The sequence below is a fragment of the Hetaerina americana genome, unplaced genomic scaffold (genome assembly GCF_022747635.1).
Source record: "Hetaerina americana unplaced genomic scaffold, ioHetAmer1.1.p SCAF_26, whole genome shotgun sequence".
NCBI classification, from domain to species: domain Eukaryota; kingdom Metazoa; phylum Arthropoda; class Insecta; order Odonata; family Calopterygidae; genus Hetaerina; species Hetaerina americana.
The window spans coordinates 1,648,941-1,667,495 of NW_027286830.1; positions in this window are offsets into that span (position 1 = coordinate 1,648,941).

Genomic DNA, 18,555 nt, shown 5'->3' on the forward strand with positions numbered 1-18,555 from the left:
TCTTCCCCCCCCCCCTCATCGCTCAATGCGTTCCATTTTCCTTCGCTTAAGCCCAGAACCTCCCTCTCCTCCCCGCTCACCAATTCTCCGACCTCTCCTCCGTCCCTCCGCCCGTTTTAATTGTTCCGACGTCTCGTTCGAACAGAGCGTTCTCGCGCTCCTCGCGCGGATTGAAACACTAAAGTCTTTTATCAAGCCCTTGAGTCCCCACTCTCTCTCCCCCCGCCACACCGTCGTCCCACTCCTCACCCTTCCCCCCCTCTGGTCGCCCGGTCTCCCCTTTCAGGCCTTCCCGTCTCTTACTTAGTTTCCTGACACCCTTATATATATACGCGCTCGCTTATATACGTCCCGCTGCCTGCGATTCCGTTGCCTGCAGTTGAAGTCGCCTCACCTCTCCCCTCCCCTTCTTTCTCTTTCTTCCTCTTGGATTCCCTCCCCCCTGCCTCCTTCCCTTCTCACCCCCCCTTCCCCCAAAAGCTTGCTCCCTTCCTCCTATAACCACTCCGCCTTCTTCAACTTGCCGCGATAGGATTGGGAAACTTTGTCTGAGGGCGGGGTGAGGATTGGAAAACGCCGCCGTAGTCGGCAGGGGAATATATGAAGATTCCGGAAGCGCGGAATTGGAAGTGTGGGACTGAGGAGGGGGGTGTTTTTTCTGAGGTGGTTTTTTTCTCCCTAGAGGAAAGGTGTGAGAGGGGGAGAATTTTAATGTGTGTTCCCGAAGGCGTGGTTGGGCGAGTGATAGTCATTTTCTCGTTTTGCGAGAAATTGAATATCGCGTTCTTGATTGATTTTTGTGTGATTGATTTTTTTACCTTCTGTCTTCGCCGTTTTGCTTTTTAGCAAACTTCCACTTTGACTTCGTATGATGCGGGCCGATTTTATGAGGATTCATACCGCGATTGAGTTTGCATGATGTAATAGATGAGTGTATAGATGTAATTTATCGATATTGCCAACTAATTTCAGCAACATGTATAGAATATTGTTATTGTACCGCTCGAAATCAACGTATGACGTAGGACGTATGAGACTTGCGTTATTTTATGGTTATAGATAAGAATCTAATATTTTCATATTTCTCGAATTAATTTTATTATGACGGCAGTACATCGTATTCTCTTTTAAAATTGTGTACCATGCCTAACTAAGTGTTTCGAATTTTCATTGGTCTTCAATTTCGGAGTTTGGGTACTTAAAAGTGAAAAACAAATGGTAATTATGGAATTGAGGGCCTTAAGAAACTTGAAGGAAGTACTATGAACGATATTAAAATTTGCATTGAGAACAGAGAAACTCATTTTTAAAGCATGTTCAAGTAATACATCTACAAGTGTGTGTGCTGAAACCACCTATTGGCCCACGGCTGGAGGCACAAGCGCCAATTAGGGATGGGCATTCGGCAAGGACTTATAAGGATTGAAAAATTTTACATTTTTTCTACTAAACAAGGAGAAAACTAAAAGTCCATAAATCGATTATTTCTTGTTTATCTAATTTAGTACTTCGAGTCCGATCAATAAATAGAAGTTTAGATAAAAATAATTCGTTGCCGTTTACATGAGAAGCCGATCGTTTTAATTTATTTTTAAAAAATTAAGTTTATTTATTTTAATTTATGAATATTTCGAAGTTTTTTTATGAAAATTTATGAATAAAGTTCGAAGGTTGTATTAGTGTTCAGTTGATTACAGCCCTTGAGGAATACTTTCATGTCACTTATTTTACCGAAATTATTTTTATAATGCATGTAATTTTTAGTAATTTTAATAATCAGTAAATTTTGCAAAGGTGCTGCATTGCAAAGCAAAGCAGCAACCATGGGGAACTTTATCGAAGCTTTATTAATAATCATAAAAATCAATATATATTGGCATACGTGCTGACAGGAAAGTCATAGGCAAATAAATATACGTGAATGCCTTGAGCATTGAAAATAAATATTTGTATTCAGCTCCAAAAATGACATTGTATTAAAAGGTGCACTATTCCCCACATTGTTGTAACAAAGTGAAACTTGCGTAAGCAATGATAAGAATAGGTGTCAATTAATTGTGGGTAGCATTGAGTCCATGATATGTGTTTGTGGTAAAATGGGTGAGATAGGGTGAGCACTCATTGAATATAATACGTGTTGGATACACTGATAATAGAAGGGCAGGAAAGAAGGGTGCTAAGCAGCTTTGATTGATTCTAGATGATGAGCCAGAGCCGAATCACCAAACAGATGACATAATAGGTTAGGAATGTGCCAAATGATTTGTTTGGAAGGAAAGGCTAAATCGAGATAGTAATTGGCTGATAGTGTTTGAAAGAGCTAGGAATGTAAGAGCTGTCAGAAACAGCCGAACATTTATATGAAATTTACATTTATGAAAAAAAGCATGAATGTAACTGGGGAAAAAGATTAGAGCTAATGTAGAATACTAAGGCAGGAATTAGCAAAAGAATTTGTTTAAAAAACTAACACCATTTTAAAAGAACAGTCGTTTTGGGTTAAAATTGAAGGGTATATAAATTTGCCTTGTTAGAAAATTGCAATGGCTTGCTAAAAGCATCATACGATTAAAATAGTTCATATATCCTGATTTTTCTAAATTATTGAAATAATTTCATTTATCATTTAACTTTTACAAAATAATTACTGTAATACTATTGACGATAATATATTCGGAGGTTTTGCTGCAGTTTAATATTATAGGCAACTGTCTAAAATTACTCGGAAACTTTTAACTATCGCTCTTAAAAACGGGTATGATATTTAATGTTTTCCATAGGAACTCTGCCATCTACTTTTTATTCCTCCTTAGTCCTATCCATTGTTAAAATTTGTATTTTAGTTCTACTTCTGCTGTATGAGTATACCCCGGTCATGAGTGGTGTCAGCTTCTCGGTCAGTCAGGCCTGCAGTAGTCGCTATTATTAGTCTTTAAAACAACATGTTCAATATCTGGGGTTTTATCTCTAATTACTGTCCAAAATTGGCATTGCAATATTATTATTAAGAATATTAGCTTTGCCCTTGCTACCCCGTGCTTTCATCTTCGATTTCCATAATCTAGACCGAAGCAGCTCTGGCGTACTTTGATATATTCATAAAAATATTTTGCAAATAAACTTCCGTATTGCATTACGTAATTATCTTTCCTTTGACTTGTGTAATAAATTTTACTGAAGCGCTAGCAATTATTTGGCCAATATAATTAATTTTCAACTTTTCTCTCTTCTTTTAAGTACGAATCTATCTGCTTTCAAACAATTTTATTTTCTTCTCTGTAATACCATGTCTGTTGAGAAATACATTTGCAATAATTATATGGAGTTAATTCACTGCTGCTCAGGTACTTCATATGATGCGAATTTTCTCGATTGAGAAGTTTACAGTATTTGTTCAAAGATTTTCTTTTCAGAAGTTTTACATACATGAATATATGGTTTGACCAAAAAAATGGAGAAAGATTTTTTCCGTCGATGTGGACGGCTAGAGTGGGGCAATTTGTGGTAGGATAGTTGGCGGGAGGTCTTGGGAAAGCAACGCGACCCTCGTCAGTTGTCTGTGGGCCGTTACAATGTGCTAATCTCTACAAAACTGGACCCCTGTCCGAGGGTTGCGTCACGAATCCACGATGCCACATTCTATGGAGCAACGATACGCTGTAAAATTTTGTGTTAAGCACGTGAAATCGCGTTCGGGAGATACAGTTCTGTACCAATGAATGGTTTTCCGCTGGATCAAGAAGATCCGGGAGGTTAGATAGCAGTTTGACGATGAGGAATCCTCTGGACATCCATCAACAACAAAGTGTGATAAAAGTGTGAAAAAAGTGAGGCACATGTTCAATTCTGATTGACCTCCAGGTGTCAGGATGTCAGGAGAAGAGTGCATTATTCAGAAAACCCCGCACATTTCATTGCATTCTTACAGAAGATTTAGCCATGAGAAAGATTTGCCAAGATGGTCCCCTAGGTGCTGCCAGAAGATTGCGTGTGTGACAATCTTGCCTTGGACCTCTTAGACCACGGTGAAAATGATCCGAATTTTTTAGAATAGTTGGTTACTGGTGATGAGACATGGGTCTTTGAGCACGACCTAAATATACCACCTTTGGATACCATTTTGGACCCCTCGATTATGTCAAAGAGGCCATAACGAGGTGCCTGAAAAAGGGTCTGGTTAATGACTTATAAGAAGCATAACACAGCTAGCGGAGGCACCGGCATTGGTTTGTCGATACATATAGTATTAGGGTGCTCTTATGAAGAATTTCAGCAATTCGTACTTGGATCTGAAATAAATATTTTTCCCCTGATTTATTCTAATTATTTTTGGAACAGACCTTGTTCATATCCTTCACGTCGTCCCTTTTTGATGTAGGCACTGTCAAGAAAAGTCCGATTTGAGGTTTTAGACAAAAAACTTAGTATTCTCACTAGTTTACGCCTTCCTGCAATATTCTTAAACACTTCCCTTGTCACGCCCATAAATTGATTGTATTTTTTCATGTATACTCTTCTTTTTCTGACTCTTAAAAAGTTTTAATAGCATGCTGAAGAAATTGCTAAGTTTTATCAGTGTTTTAATGCTCAAGAATCCCATTCGATATCATGAAAATTAAAGTTGCCGCCAGCATTTTCATTATTTTAAGAGTGAAATAATTGAATTTTATTATTTTAAATTATCGAGATTAAAAATCGTTTTCCTTCAGGCCATGCAATATGTAGAAAGCAAATGCGTAATATTAAAATCGTTGTTCATCAGTACCTCGGTTTTACGAGCACTCTCATTATTATTATCAAAACAATGCGATTTATTCTAAATACACCTTCTTTTACAATGAAGACGCATTTTCCCAATATGTGCCATATCTCTTGGCATGATAGAGTGTATTATATAGAAAAACATCCCTACAATTAGATGATATATACATACCAATTTATACCTATTAATATGTTCAGTTCTTTGATGACTGTCATTATTTCAGTTCATTATTTCTCGAATAGTTAACGATAGTTTATGTTATCAACATTACATGTAGGGCTTTGATTTGGCTATCATCTCATTTTAAGTGCTAGAACAAGATTCTGGCTTTCGCTTGCATTCTACAGATGAACCCTTAAATTTGTTCATTATTAAGTGACAAAAGCGTGATTTTAAGCTATTTCAGGATATTACTTCCTATTATTTCCAACATACTTCTCCAATTTTGTGTATTAATTTCGAGTTTACCCTGACATACTCTAACATCTCACATTCACATACAGGGCGTATGCATTAACAGAATGGGCGAATTGTAAGTATTGTATTGAAAATATATACGTATTCACTTTTTCGTAATCAGAAAAATCAAACCACAACGAATATCTTAATATTATTATAAAATATTATTGACGCTTTGGTAGTGTGCACATACTTGGTATAGATATATACCTTGTCATTTAGCTATTCAAGCCACGGGCTGTTCTGATCAATGATCATAATATTTTTTCTGCTAATTTATAATGCAAATATTTATATTTGTTTTAATTTATTGCATAATTTATACGATGTGATACAAGTTTCATGGATTTGGTACGGATAGTGCATCAACGGCAACCCTTGCACGTTGATATTCAGTTCGCCAATAATTTCTTTGGATGCTAAAAAACGCTTTCCACGAAGGTGTTTCTTCAACTTGGGGAACAGGAAAAATTCTAATGGGATTATGTCTAGACTATAGGGAGACTGAATGTTGATATTTGTGCGATAATCGTGAATACGCGGTGGGTTTTGCGGAACCCATCGCCCTAAAACGCGTCTCATATGTGTGTCCTCTGGTAACAACGTTTAATTGGCACCCAATTTCATTTTCGATATCCGTGAGTGTTCTTAACGCTGGTCGAAGACTTTCTCGCAAAATGACTTTAGTGGCATTTATGTTTATTTCCGTATGATCAGTAAGTGGAGTACTTTTATCTTCTTTTCAATTAATTGTCTCCCTTCTTTGGTTATAGCTTATACTATCATCATTTAGCTGCAGTACAAGGATAAAGGACTGCAAAAAAATATGCCCCCTGTAGCTTTACATAGGCTTCCGCTAACGATTCATTCTGGCGAAAATAAAATTCAATGCCATTTTTTGAATCACGTTTTACCTCAATCTTTTACGTGGGACAACTGAACATGTTTCAACATGTTACGGCTGTATTTGACACATTATTGAAGTGAAACAGTAAAACTTGTACACAGTAAACACAGTAATTATGGAATTGGAGATTTCAATCCTCTGAAATCTCTATCTGTTAGAAATATACTCGCATTTAGTCCAAAATCCCTCTCATAAAGGACCTTGTCAATAGCCGGGTATTGCCTCTTTCTAAGTGGCATTCGCTTGTATGACGTAACTTATGTAATACTATTTTAGGGCCTTCGTCGGCTTTCCTAGAAGTGCCCGTTCGTTCGATAAGATATAAAAAAGTTTACTAATAAATTTCATTTACTTGTGTATTGTAATGTTAAAATCCATAAGGGCAATGCACTTGAATTAATAATCATCTCATGAGTACATAGAACCACTACAAGTATATTCCTAAGCAAATACATATAGTGTTTTAAAAATATTCCTCATTATAGTTCGCCTTCTCTTTTACTTCCATGCGGAGGCATCCCCTTCTTTTATCTTATTTCTTCTGTTGTTTCCGCTGACTGTGCGCGGCATTTGTCGCCAATAATTTACTTCTCGGAGGAATGAATGTTCTTGATTGAAATCGCCTGAATTCTCTTACCGTAATTAATTACTTCGTTATTTTTCTCCAACTGATAGACAGATCATTAAGAACGATTAATTACTTAGGTGATACTTAGATAACATAGAAAGACGAGTTTAGTTTGTAATCAAAGTGAATGGGTAGTATTTAGTTCACTTTCTCTATTCATTACTCCTCCGCGGAAATAAAAGCCTCTAACCTATTTTTGAGGACGGGTGTTTCCGTCCCCCGTGAATTCAAGGAAACTGTTCCACGTCTCTGAAAGTGACGTTGGCATCACGAGGGACGCTGTTCAATTACAAAGGTTTTAGCATTCCTTCTCGAGGGTCCTTTAGAAAATATCGTAATTTCCTGGAGCGCCTTGTAATATTTCCTCGCCTTTCACGCAATTAGGAAAGAGAATTGAAAACTCCTTGTTATGCGTAAAGGAGAATGAGTGAGTTTCTCCCTTCCTGATGTCTCGAGGAAATTTCAATTGCCCCTTTGCATTATGCGAAAAAGTTTAACAGCTTGTGAAGACGTGGCTATAATAACCACTGCACTCATCTTGCGTCTTTTTCAGAGAAGTCGGGAACATATAATGCCACAGTGAAAACTAAAATTTTGATTTATAATAGATGTCGCTTAAGTCGTAAACTTTCTGGAAAATAGCTGTGTTCAATCATTTGTCATTAAAAATAATTTACCAAGAAATAACTGCCGTAACATTTTGAAGCGTTTCATATTTGCTTGTATGACTAAAATATCTTGCGATTATTTTGTCGAGTGGTTTATTTAAATTTTCAGACGGATTTAACTGGAAAATGTAAACATTAATATTTTGCGCTAATTATGTGTTTGTTAAAATAATATGTATTCGTACGACATCCTCATAATATTTCAAACTATTTAGGTGCACTTAAGTTGTTTGCAAGCGATAACGAAAAACTGACTCGCGCACATTTTTCCCGCGAAGCAGACATTTTTGAAAAATGAATTTACACGTTTTAAATTGAATGATTTAGGTTTTAGAATTAGAATCAATAGTGGCGAATTCATAATGAGTTCACATCAAAACAAAGACTCCAAGAAAACACATCACCGCACTACGTAACAGAACGGTGAACGGGTGGTCATCTAGGTGAGCGGTGGACTCAAATAAAAAACATTTGATGGAAAATATTTTCTCTGAGTTGATATTATGTGAATTGAAAGTGAAAGTTTGTGTTGTTTAAATAATCCGTTGATGTCTACTTAATCATTAATATGAAACCGCGACATTCTGATTCTTTCTGATTCGCAAGGATATTTATTTTATTTTTACGAATAAACTCTCTTCCCCTATCGATTTCCTCCATGGTCCTTTACTTTCTCTTACCGCTCTTTCCCCACTGTCTTCGGGACCCCCTCCCTCCATCCCTCTCCTCACTATCAGTCCTCTCTCCCCCTCTTCCATCCCCGAGGAATGCCAATGACGTTTTCACCTCGCCCCGACTCCCTTCCACTTCCTGCGCCGGCAAGTGCCCTCTGCTCACGTCTTAGGCGGCCCCGTTGTTTCTGCAGCCGAGGCCCCCCCAACCCAAAGGACTCCACTAACCCCACCCTCCTTCCCACCCACTTTGGTCCCCTCTGATGTCCTCCCGACCGTTCTCCTCCCACCTTCTAGTTCACGTCACCCCTCCCCGTGAACCACCGTCACCCATTAAACCCCACAACGTTCCCCCGTGATTTCTTACTCGTGACTCCTCTCCGTGACTCCTCCCCCGTGATTCCTCTCCCAATCCATCTTTCATCTTTCAACCTCGCACACAAATACAACAGGTACGTACGGATGGAATTTCTCTGATTCAGGCGTTACGTCGCAGACCTTGCGAAAAATGTGTAGCATGTGATATTATCTAAAGGCGCGAACTGGCAGTTACTACAAGGGTTACTCGTAGATTTAAATCGTGGCTTGACTAGTTTTTTAGAAAATTCAAGTTTGATGAGTACCTTATGCGAACAAGTTTGATTGAAATATTTAATTTTTGTTTTTCGGTCGTGAGGTCACTGGTAACATGATTTCTCACCCGGTTTTGTAGTATCCTTAGAACATCCACTTTAATAGCTTGCTTCAAGATAAATTAAATGAAATCAACCGTGTCTTTGTCGACGCTCGTATCACTTGAATATGTTCTGCGGGAGACATATGCAATTGGTTTGTTGTTTGACAATATAAGAAAATGTAAATCATTTTCGACAATAGGGACTCGAACTGGAATGACTCCAAATGAAGTTTCATTGATTCAGTGTAGATACCCCCACGACATGTCATCTTCTCCGCACTGCCGAATAGGGCCGATTTTGGAAATGTCTCTGTCCTGCTGTTTCTTTTCCTTATTGAATTGCTTATTTATATGAAATAATTGGGACACCATGCAGTGACTTTTACATAAAACTATTAAAAAAGGTTTTTATAGAAAAAAAGAGCCGTACATATTTATAATTACGTTAACGAGAGAACATTGGAAATAATAGAAATTAGTCTTATTCCCAATAGTCGTAGTATTTAAAATAAAACTGTCTTTCGTTAAATACTACTTTGGGGTTTTTAAACCAATGCATAGTGAAGTAAACCTTTTATCTTCTTGTATCGTCAGTTAAACCTGGCTACTGAAAGTTCAATTTTTTCAATTTTATTTTGTTAAAATTATCTTTCGCACTTTTATTCAAATTCATACTTGGAATTGTGATAGTTGTTTCCTCCCGTTTTAACCGCGAATTTACTGTGTTTCCCTTTTTAGTGAAAAAAGTTCCGTAAAATAAGTAAAAGTATGGGAATATTTAAAATGCTTGCATAAATAAACGTGATATGTAAAACTTTCAAATCATCGTATCATTCATATTATAGTCATAAGCACTTCCATATTCCTTCCTTGGTGTACAACTTTTAGCTTTTGATTGATGAACCTGTCATTATCAGTCAGCTATCACGAGCATGCATGCTTCTGAAGTAGTTGATGACATGTTGAAACCATTTGATGATTAATCAAATAACTTCGTTCGTCAAATGTTCCTTAAATGTCCATGTGAGTCACATCTTTTGAACCTGGATTTTCTTAGTTTCATCTGATTTGGAATGGCTATATTTAGTACTTAAAAAACCTCGCTTTCCCTCACTCCTGACAGAGCTTCACCCAAGCTGTGTGATATTTTTTGTGTACCAAATCTTCTTGGGAAACCACAGGTGGCTCAGGGAACGGAACTGGCCCCCCCTACCCCAAGTGGGCGAATTTCAAACGACTGTGAGAACACTATTAAGTAAGCTCTATCCTCGCCTATCAGACCAACATTCGGATTGATAAGTGTAGTAAGCTTTGATTTCGCCTATTAAAATCTCCATCATTCATGTTGCTGAGAGCTAATAATAGGAAAGATTCACGACTATCCGAAGGCAGCGAAGAATGGTGCTCTGCAGTGGGCGCGATGTTTCTACAGCGTAGACTTGATATGGCGAGTGAAAGAGAACTGGCGCGCGCTCTTCTGAATTTGACGCGTAGACCAAGATTTTGTGGATGTCCCTCGCGAAGAGTTAGCATAAAAAAGTGAATTTGTTTTTGTGCATTTGCTTTTCACCAAAGGTTTCCTCCTCACATAACTTTCATTGGATGGGGTTTTGGAAAAATATAGAAAGTAAGTCAGCGGGGTTAATCTGAAGTCATGAGATTTATATTACGTGGGATGCCGCGTGTATCTTTCGCACCTAATTTAAATCTTATGGCTCCAGATTACCCCCATCGAAAATTTCGGAAGTTAGCCCTGTGTCGAAAAGAAAAGAGGAAAAATATCCTGTAAGCATACAGAAAGCAATATCAATGGCGAAAGAAAGTAGCCCCTCTGCTATTATTTAACTCTGCATAAATAAACATTCCATGTAAATGATGAAATTGGGCATTAATTAACGTGGAGTGATAGATTATAAGTTATTGGAATAGAAAATATATTCGTAAAGGTGCGTATTATTGAATGCGGTTCGAAAATTATTCAATAAAGCTGTGGAAGGGAATTGTATTGGACACAAAAATTAAAAAACTTTGCTAAAACGATATTTGCATTAACATTTCCGCACAGATGAAAATTTTGCACCATACCTCAGTATAGTTTTTATCGTACCATTAGAAATATTTCAAGGTAGTACTGTGTCAAAAACAGGCATGGGAACACACCATAGTCGTTACACAGAAGTGGTAGTGCTTGAGAGGACGATGATTGAAGATAATATTAGGGAGTAGCAAATTTATTTACATTTCCTCTGTTTTATTGAATTCCAGATCCATTTTTTCTCTACGACTATTAAAAGATGCAATGATTTATTGGATTTATCTTCTCCCTTCACCCTGCATAATGCTCTTCCTAGGTAAAAACTTGCAGTTCTCAATTTGCAACTTAGTCAAATTCTATCATCCTCTCTTGGGTAAGAAGTTGATACTAACCCTGAAATACCATTGTAACTTAAAACATTCTGTGGAAAAGTGCAATATTTTTTAATGTGGAAATTAAATACTTCCGCGAAGTGAAGCCTGAAACCATAGAGAATATTCGTAAAGGATTAATTTTAATACCAGTACTGATTACAGGGAAAATTGGAAGTAGCTGAAAATGTTATTTTGTGGATTGAATACGTAGACCATATAACGTCGACACATACTCAGGGATTTCTATAATAAAACATCTAATGAAGCAAATTATGGCAGAGGAAAGTCTCTCCAACTTACGGGAAAACGTTTGGTTGACAAGTATTCTTGAAAAATTTACTTCCTATAATGTGAAAGACAGAAGAAAATGCAATAATAGACATGGTGGAGGACAGCTAGGGCTATGTTTTTCTGGATAAATCAATACGTATGTCTTGTCGTGAAAATAATGATATAACTACTTCGTTGTTCGCTTGTGCTCTTATCGAAGGATCTTGAACTGGTAAATGTCATTTTAATAATACCTATCAAGTATGGATACTCGGCAGCCTACCTTTGACGAATCGAGAACTCACCGTATCTAGTTTTATTTTTCTTTATTAGTTCGTGCGTTTCAAAATAAATATAAATCACGTGCAATGAAAGCCTCAGTAAGCGTTGAATGTTGGAACCAAAATTTGAGCCGAATGTTCCGTATACCACATCAAGGACGCAGCCTTTGTGATTTCACCTACTTCACGATACCTACTTCCTTTGATTGGACACCACTGCGCGTGAATGACCTCGGAAATACGATCACCCGAGCACAGCTGATATTATAATTATTATTACCTAGGTATGGGGGTGTATCGGATGGGAAACTTGGCGGGGCAGAAGGGAGGGGAGGGATGAGGGTATAGATCGAGAAGGAAGTGGGGTTAGTATTTCATCATGGCCGAGAGTTAGGAGAGGGCGGGAGAGTGGGGGATGGAGGAAGGCAGTAGATAAGAGTGGAATGGGCGGCCGTGGAGTGAAAGGTGGGCTCCTCTTTCGTACCCAAGAGCGGAGGAGGAGGAGGATGGAAGGAGGGTAGCCGAGAGGAGGGGGGAAAGAAGGAGTGAGTGTGGAGTGGGAGTATGGGGGGCAGGGGTGCGGGGGAAGAGGAGGGAGGGCGGGGGACTCAGTGGATGGAAGTCGAGAGAGAGAGAGAAGGTTGATTGCACGTCAGCGACAACTGGCTGTCAGCACAGCGGCGCGTTCAACTACGGAACCCTGAAAGGCCCTACCTCCCACTCTGCACACTCTCCGCTCTCCTTCAAAACCCCTCTCCGCCGCTAAACTCAACCCCCACTCCCTATCATCTCACCCCACCCCGTGCCCTTTTTACTCATGCACTCTCCGTCCTCCTCCGTCCCCTCCCCTCGTCCCCCGGTGCCTTCCTCCTCTTCGTCTCCTTTCTCCCTCCTTCGCTCCCTTCGCTCTCTCCCTCACTCTCCTCTTCTCCGAGATTTTGGCCCTCTTCCCGAAGCTATCTCTCTCTCTCATCCCTCTTACTCTCCCCGGTTCTTTCTGATCATCCACACCCTCATGCAGCAGGATACGTTCGAATTCGTGATGTCGATCTTTGAGGGCGACGTGGGGTAATCGCGACTTAGCCGACATCAGCGTCCACATTTTAAATTCGTCGTAGGTTATGGGTGAGAATTTCTTCAGAGTTACCTCGGTTACCCGTCGATTGTTTACGATCGTCGGTGGAACCATTATCTAAATTTTCAACGTTTCCTAATGTTTCCCGTGAGTAAATTGCTATCTGTAAAAAGAATGTCACTCAGATTGTTGCATTGAGTGACATTCTCTTTCTCAACTTTGAGTTTTATACTCTGAAATTGTTGCATTGAAATCCATATTAGCGGATGACTCCGTTAAAGGTTACTGTTGCGGCATCTTCCACAGTCTCTTGGCATTTAGAATGTCGCTCAACAGGACGTGAAGATTTTTAAATTAATTCATGATTGAAACTCGTGGAATTTCACATATTTGATGTTTATGTTCCCCGTTGCGGAATCCAAATATTTGAGTAATCTAATGATGTTTTGATTGCTAATTGTCTTAGGGGACCTAAGAGGGCGCGTGTCATGATTCTTAAGTAAGTAATCAAGAATCAATAATGGGCTCGGTTAGTTATCGGAAGTACTCACTTAATGAGATGCAAGGGTGAGCTACATGATGCTCTCTTTGTATTAGCAAGGAAGGTCATTTTCTGAAAACACCTGTACACTTCCAAATGAATATTATATTTCACTTTACACACTATGAGTCTCGCAATCGCGTGTTAGTTCTAACTTCATTAATGACTGTTAAAAGAATGAGGTACTTAAGTAAGATTTTTAATGGGAGGTTTAATTTTTACCCGTGATATATGAGGCCTATTAGCAGTCAAACTTAATGCTCTGCGATTTACCCGTGAAATTCGAGAGAAAATTGACGTCTACTTTAATGGAATATTGAAATCCTCTTTGGTCAAGGCCTCCTGGCACGATTTCGTTATCAGTGAACTGTGTGTGAGATTCCTTAGCATATAAAATTTCCTGGGGATTCACAGACAAAAAGTAAAAGTCAACAATGCCACGGGCTTCACGGGTTTTTATTAAAAAAATGTATTCAATGCGTTCCGAAACATGCTTTGAATTTCCAGAACCAATTTAATGCCGAGGCTGACCATTAAGCCGAGTAAATCATGTGCTGGAGTGACGTGTAGAGATAAAACAAATGTATCAGTGAGCATTTACTCAGCGTTTAGCGAGATGGAGTGGGCCAAAAGTCACTCATGAAAATTCACGAACTAAAATGTGTGGCGATTTTTGAATTTGTGAGAAAGTGCCTTCGTTTTATGATTGATGTTCAACAATGATAAAAGAGTAAAGCCGTGTTCCTCACCGTCTGTCGGAATAAAGAACGAAATCATTGTGAATTGCTTAGTGTTTATCTTTGCTTCCATCTGGTTCAGTCGGGCGTTGTTATTTTTCGGCATTGCCTCTCTGTTGGCTCCCACGGCCATATTCTGTTGCGAACTGCTTGATAGCCTCCGGCTCCCGCGTTTAGCCGTGCCAACTTTTAACGTAAAAGCATTTGCCCGAACGCTTTGAAACGTCAACAAGCGGAAATAATCAACTCTTAAAACTATGCAATTCAATGACCAAGAACACATTTACACAGGTATTTTCAAATGGCTGACTAGCTTAAGTGATTAAAGGATAGAAAAAAGGATACAGGCATTGTCGTGCCTGTATCCTTTTTTTTCTATGATTGAAACACAAACACGTGGCTATTCCACACAATTTTTATTGCTCAAGATCCGAATTTCGACGTCAAACGTCACCATCAGGTGAAGCTTTCCTTTACTGCGTTACAGGATCACTTAATGAAGTTCTCAGCCCTCACAAAGCGTAACTCTGTGGGATCGATTGAATGAATGAATTTTAGATACCAAAGAAGCTCTAAGTGGTTTCTCATGATTTTTAGTCCCCGCGGCACGGGTTTCGACGTAAAATACTTGATCATGATGCTGTTTTTCGAAACGAGGAGAATTTCATTTCATTGGAATAACCGAGTCTTCGTTTTTTGATTCGTAATGGATCGATTCTTCCAAATTCCATCGAACTAATTTTAGAGTGACATGAGCTGCCAAAGAAAATACAAAAGCTAATTATTGAACTACCTCATGATGACCCACGTGTTGGTTGAAATTATTCTCATGGTACACCCCACTCAACGCATGAATAAGGATCCAGTACAGGAAAAAATTACCCTAGCTTTATAAACTCGTAATGCATGCGTTAAACTACTTAAAATATCGTCAAGTCAGCTCTTCCTGGTACGGCTACTCCGAATTCTAACCTTCCTCCGTTTTGACTCAAAGTTCATTGTCTTTTACCATCGACTAGGTTTACCTCTTCCCCACAGTCGCCGTTTTACTTTCGGCCCCTCTCCGACTACACCTTAAACCCTTCCTGTGCTAACTTCTCTCAGTTAATGTCTATGTTCGTGTTTCCGTTTAATTCCTCTAATTACCCCCTTCCTCCTCGCGTTCTCTAGAAAGACCCCTTTCGATCCAAATCTTAAAAAAATTCAATATATATGTTTTGAATTTAAATTACAGGACATTGTCCGCTGAAATCGTTTGCTGCGTAGATTTATAAACTTTTAAACTTCTGCTATGTAATAACTCGGATGGGAGAACAGTGCAAACAATAATGTCCGCTTTTTAAGTTAGCACTGTTTGGAATTTAATTTTATAAACAATATTTGTTTCATTTTATCGGGAATCGGATAGTACGGTGGTTAACGTGCTGGATTACAACCTTGAAGGCCCAGGTTCTACTCGCGGCGGCGACAGATATTTTTCAGTGGTGTCCCGATCCCTATTTGAGGAACTTTGTTGAGGGCATGCCGTTAGTACGCCGTCCGTCGGATGGGATGCTAAGCTGCGGACCCCTTGGCGCCTTTTGTTAAGAGTAGGCTAATGCCAATAACTCCCTTAATCCTTTCCCTCCTAATCGCACAAATGACCTAGGCTATCGGTCGCCTCCCCTAAAAACTACTAGCTTTTATTTTATCAGGATTTTCATTCGAGACGTTTTTCAGTCCAATCGGAAGGGTTTTAGCCCCATGTACATAAAACACCAGTGAAATATCTTTTTCCATACGTCTACATCTATATCTTTTCCTGAAAGCCTCCACGATGAAATGTGACAATTAAATTCAAGATCCATTTAGTTAAATGGCGATGATTAGTATGGTTTTATTTCTCACAGTTCGAATTTTCTTTCGGGAAATTGCGTACTTTTGTGGTCACGAATCGTGGGAAGGAAAAATAATTCATATATCGGCGGTAAATTTCCCAAAATTTCTTTTTGCGATGTCACATGTCAAATTCAGGATTATATTTTGCCCTCTTTGTCAGTGTTTAAGTCATACGAAATCAGGTACTTACTCAGTCCTAATTCTTGCGTGATACCTGTACATTTGTCTACACTCGCGGGAACGAATTTCAGTGGGCCTGAATGAATGGGGAAAATGCACCGTTTTTCGTCAAAATTCGTTTTTACACGTATATAGATCTACGGAATCGTCAATCACTGTTGGAAATGTCGAAAATCTGGTAAAATTGGATTTTGTTTCCGTTATCACAAAAAATATTTTATTTCTCAAGCTGGTTGGACAATACCATGTTGAAACCGGGTTGTTAAATATTTTCGTGAAAATCGATGGAAATTCACTGTTATTATTCACAACATATCCGAGCGCATTCCCTTCGCAATGATTTCGAGTCTGATAACTTCAAACTGTAGTTTATTGTACATTTTCATTCCCTCCCACGTAAACTCCTTCCTGCCAGCCATCAGCGGGATTCGGCAGATGGGAAGGGTTTCGGGTCGAGCGTCTCCTTTTGACCCCGTGACCTCCACCCCCGGCCACGCGCCTCACTCCTTCGAGGCGAATTTCCCAATTCGGATCTTAAGCGGTACGTTCTAGTTCCCGCCCAACTTCCTGCCACGCTGAAGTACGATGACGTTCGCCCGGTGCAACGGGACGGTTGGGTGGGATGGGCGCGCGAGGATTCAAAACTCCAGCTTCGCCGACGTAATCCAGACGTCCGTCGGCGTCAGTTTAAACGTAGCAGTTTCCAAACGGGTGTTTTGTTTGCGTGCGCGCCCGCTTCTGTGCATCAACCGTTCGAAAGAGGGGAGTAGGAAGAAGAGAAAAAAAAGAATCTCGGAATCAACTCTCTTCAGCATGCCGTCCAGGGCCATTTCCGCGCATGCATGTATATCCGCGCTCACAGGCCACTCGGAGGTAGGTTGTGTTTATGGCTGGTCTCCTGTATCAGAATCCATCGCCACCGAATTTCCATCTCTGCAACCGGCGGCACTCCTCTCAAGAGGTGAAACCAACGCCGGCCCGCATTCAAAACCCTCGCTCACAAACACGCGAGCTCGCCATTCCTCCTGCCATACTCCCTCCACCCTCGCCTCCCCCATCGCCCGTGCAGACACACACACGCACTCTCCCCGGACCCAAAAACACAAGCGCGCCACCACCCGCTATGACCTTTTCAAACTAAAACTTTCCAATTAATCAGCGTAGAACGTATTCCCTTTGTCGTTGGGCTATGGGCTCCGCTGTATCGCTCAAACAGGCAGAGAGAGGAAGGGGGGAGGAGTGAGGCCTGTGTCTGACGAGGATCACCCGCCAGTCCGGCATTTTTGGACTCTTGGTCCATCCCTTCCCCTCCCCGCACCTTACCCTCCTGCCCCTTTAATACCCCATATGTGTTTGTTCTGTGATATGCCCGGGTCCGGCGGCGGCACCTACTATAACGGCTCCTACATCTTTACCCTCACCACACGCGCTCCCTTCCCCCTCCTTCACCCGGCCTCCCCTACCTTTCGACCTCACCTTTTCCGTACAAACCCTTCCTCCTCCGCGTGGTGACGGCCATGTCCCCGCCCTATGGGGTCGAGGTGATAAAGCTCCGGCCGTCCAACCCCACCTCGCCGCTCCCCATCCGCGCCCCTTCTTCCGACCGACAGCACCACCACCGCCACTACACTCACCCCGCCCTGTCCTGCCCACTGCCCGTCCTAATAATGCGTCTCCACCCCATCCCTAACCCCCCCCACCCAATGTCCTCCTCACACCCATCCCTATCCACCCCCGTTCGCGTAGCCCACGAGTTTTTCCCCCTAGCGAGAATCCCCCCCCTATAACTTTTTTACCTTCGCGGTCGGCAGAAACCTTGCCCCCTCCCTATCGCTAACCCCCTCAAAAAACCTTCAAAACTCCACACACACACATACACTGGCGCGGTGCTACGTGTATATATATATCCCGCCCATCCCCGCGTATCCTCCCAGCCGTTTCACACACAGGGGTCGGCGACGGCAGCAGCGGCTTTTGGCCATGAAAGGTCGTTTGAATGGATATCTCTCTCTCTCCCCCCCCCACACACTCCCGCAAAACCTCCCCCCCCCTAACTCCTGCCTGCCTTTTGGGCTTTTGATGTGAAGAGCGCCACCCAACACCAAACATCGGCCACCTCCTCCTCCACTTCCGCTCCCTTCCCACCCTAGCGTCTCCTCATGCCTCCCTCCCGACCCCCCCCATATCAATCCGTCCGAAACTCTCTCCCACCACCGCGCACCTCCTCGCCACCGCCTTCCCAGGGCCGATGGGCTCATTTTACCGCCTCCCACCCTCTCCCTCGGAGTGCCCTCCCCTCGCCGTCGTCCCGGCGCCCCTCTTTCCACCCTTCGCCCAAACCACCACCTTTCCTCCCCCGCCCGACGGCCCCACGCCCCTGTGCCATTACTTCCACGTATCGCGCAAATATTAT